This window comes from Arachis hypogaea, chromosome 20, assembly GCF_003086295.3.
Source record: "Arachis hypogaea cultivar Tifrunner chromosome 20, arahy.Tifrunner.gnm2.J5K5, whole genome shotgun sequence".
In the NCBI taxonomy this organism is placed as follows: domain Eukaryota; kingdom Viridiplantae; phylum Streptophyta; class Magnoliopsida; order Fabales; family Fabaceae; genus Arachis; species Arachis hypogaea.
In genome coordinates, this window is record NC_092055.1 from 79,415,157 (window position 1) to 79,418,649 (window position 3,493).

A 3,493-nucleotide genomic window follows, 5' to 3' on the forward strand; every position below is an offset into this window, starting at 1 on the left:
ACCTTGTTTTATTCATGAAACTCAGAGTGGCCTTAGATAGATTAGAGACTATGTTTGCTAAATTAGAAGTATTTTGTTTAGAGTTCTCTGTCTGTTGCTGAGGGGATGATGGAAAAGGCTTGCTATTGCTAAACCTATTTCTTCCACCATTATTAAAGCCTTGTTGAGGCTTTTATTGATCCTTCCATGAGAGATTTGAGTGATTTCTCCATGAGGGATTATAAGTGTTTCCAGAGGGTTCACCCATATAATTTACCTCTGCTGTTGCAAGGTTCTCAGGATCATAAGCTTCTTCTTCAGAAGATGCCTCTTGAGTACTGTTGGATGCAGCTTGCATTCCATTCAGACTCTGAGAAATCATATTGACTTGCTGAGTCAATATTTTATTCTGAGCCAATATGGCATTCAGAGTATCAATTTCCCTTCTTCTGAGGCATCCCATTACTTACAGGATTCCTCTCAAAAGTGTACATAAACTGGTTGTTAGCAACCATGTCAATAAGTTCTTGAGCTTCTGCAGGCGTTTTCTTTAGGTGAATGGATCCACCTATAGAAGTATCCAATGACATTTTAGCTAATTCAGATAGACCATTATAGAATATATCCAGGATGGTCCATTCTAAAATCATGTCAGAAGGACACTTTTTGGTCAGTTCCTTCTATCCCTCCCAAGCTTCATAGAGAGATTCACCTTCTTTCTGTCTGAAGGTTTGAACATCCACTCTAAGCTTACTCAGTTTTTAAGGAGGAAAAAACTTGGCTAAAAAAGCCTTGACCAGCTTATCCCAAGAGTTTAGGCTATCCTTAGGTTGAGAATCCAACCATATTCTAGCTCTGTCTCTCACAGCAAAAGGGAAAAGCATGAGCCTGTAGACTTCAGAATCTACTCCATTAGTCTTAACAGTATCACAGATCTACAAAAATTCAGTTAAGAACTGAAAAGGATCTTCAGATGGAAGTCCATGGAACTTGCAGTTCTGCTGCATCAGAGAAACTAATTGAGATTTAAGCTCAAAATTGTTTGCTCCAATGGTAGGAATTGAGATGCTTCTTCCATGTAAATTGGAATTAGGTGCAGTAAAGTCACCAAGCATCCTCCTTGCATTATTATTATTTTCGGCTGCCATCTCCTCTTCCTGCTCGAAAATTCCTGTAAGGTTGTCTCTAGATTGTTGCATTTTAACTTCTCTTAGTTTCCTTTCCAGAGTCCTTTCAGGTTCAGGATCTGCTTTAACAAGAATGTTCTTGTTCTTGCTTCTGCTCATATGACAAAGAAAGGGAATAATAAAGAAAATATGGAATCTCCTATGTCATAGTATAGAGATTCCTTTGTGTGAGTAGAAGAAGAAAAGAATGTAATGTAAGGAAAGAGAAGGGAGGAGAATCCAAACACATGGGTGAGGAGAGCAGAGATATGAGATGAAAAGAAGTGTTAGTAGGTAATTAAATAAATAGAAGAAGATGAGGGAGAGGGAATTTCGAAAATTAATTTTGAAAAAGAGTTACTGATTTTCGAAAATTAAGATAAAATTAAAATTAAAATTAAAAATTGAAACAGAGTTACTGATTTTCGAAAATTAATTAAAAAGAATTTTTGAAAAAGAGGGAGGTATTTTCGAAAATTAGAGAGGGATAGTTAGTTAGGTAGTTTTGAAAAAGATAAGAAACAAACAAAAAGTCAATTAGTTAGTTGAAAGAGATTTGAAATTCAATTTTGAAAAAATAAGAAGATAAGAAGTTAGAAAAGATATTTGAAAAAGATAGGATAAAAAGATATTTTTGAGAAAATATGATTGAAATTAGTTTTGAAAAAGATTTGAATTTAAAAATCAAAATTAATGACTTGACTCACAAGTAATCACAAGATATGATTCTAGAACTTAAAGTTTGAATCTTTCTTAACAAGCATGTAACAAACTTGAAATTTTTGAATCAAAACATTAATTTTTGATGATATTTTCGAAAATTATGAAATAAAATTAAGAAAAAAATTTTTGCAAAATATTTTTAAAATTTTCGAAAATAAATAAGAGAAATGAAAAAGATTTGATTTTTGAAAAAGATTTTAAAAAAGATAAGATTTTTAAATTGAAAATTTGAATTGACTCATAAAAAAAACAATTGAATTTTAAAAAAATTTTGAAAAAGTCAATCCAAATTTTCGAAATTTATGAGAGAAAAAAAGAGAGATATTTTTTTTTATTTTTGAATTTTTTTAATGATGAGAGAGAAAAACATGAAAAATGATGCAACGCATGAAAATTTTGGATCTAAACATGTGATGCATGCAAGAACATTATGAACGTCAAGATGAACACCAAGAACACTATGAATGTCAAGATGAACATCAAGAACTTATTTTTGAAAAATTTACAAGAAAAGAAAATATGCAAGACACCAAACTTAGAAATTTTTCATGTATAGACACTATGAATGCAAGAATGCAAGAATGCATATGAAAAACAAGAAAAGACACAAAACAAGAAAATATAAAGATCAAACAAGAAGACTGGCCAAGAACAACTTGAAGATCATGAGGAACACTATGAATGCATGAATTTTCGAAAAATGCAAAATTTTTTTTTTAGAAAAAAATGCAATTGACACCAAACTTAAAAATTGACTCAAGACTCAAAAAAGAAACACAAAATATTTTTGATTTTTATGATTTTATAAATTTTTTTGGATTTTTGTATATTTTTATTTTTTTGAAAATTATTTGAAGAAGAAAAATAAAGATTTCAAAATTTTTAATATGAATTCCAGGAATTTTGTGCTCTTTAGTCTAAAGCTCCAATCTGAGGGTTAGACATGGTTTAATAGCCAGCCAAGCTTTAGTATGCTATTACATGCATTGAAGTGATTAGTTGAATCCTCAGTCCAAAGGAATTTAGACATGGCTTTACAGCCAGCCAGGATTCAACAAATCATTATGAAACACTAGAATTCATTCTTAAAAATTCTGAAATAATTTTCGAAAACAAAAGGAAAAATTTTTTTTTTTCGAATATTAATTGGGAAAAACGAAAAAGAAGAAAATATTTTTGAAAAATTTTTGAAAACTTTTTGAAAATAAAATAAGAAGAAAATTACCCAATCTGAGCAACACGATGAACCGTCAGTTGTCCAAACTCGAACAATCCCCGGCAACGGCGCCAAAAATTTGGTGCACGAAATTGTGATCCCTGGTAATGGCTCCAAAAACTTGGTGCTCTAATCTTAATTCATAATTTGTCACAACTTCAATACAACTAACCAGCAAGTGCACTGGGTCGTCCAAGTAATAAAACCTTACATGAGTAAGGGTTGATCCCTCGGAGATTGTTGGTATGAAGCAAGCTATAGTCATCTTGTAAATCTCAGTCAGGCGGATATCAAATGGTTATGGAGTTTTCGAATAATAATAATAAATAAACAGAAAATAAAGATAGAAATACTTATGTAATTCATTGGTGAGAATTTCAGATAAGCGTATAGAGATGCTTTCGTTCCT

At 31.3% G+C, this 3,493-nt stretch overlaps 1 non-coding gene across 1 annotated transcript; it reads left to right on the forward strand.

Annotated features, from left to right (window-relative positions):
- Window positions 1-622: 622 nt before the first annotated feature.
- Window positions 623-731, forward strand: LOC112787863 (small nucleolar RNA R71). The gene has a single exon (XR_003195251.1). It is a non-coding gene; the product is annotated as a small nucleolar RNA R71 (small nucleolar RNA).
- The last annotated feature ends 2,762 nt before the right edge of the window (window positions 732-3,493 follow it).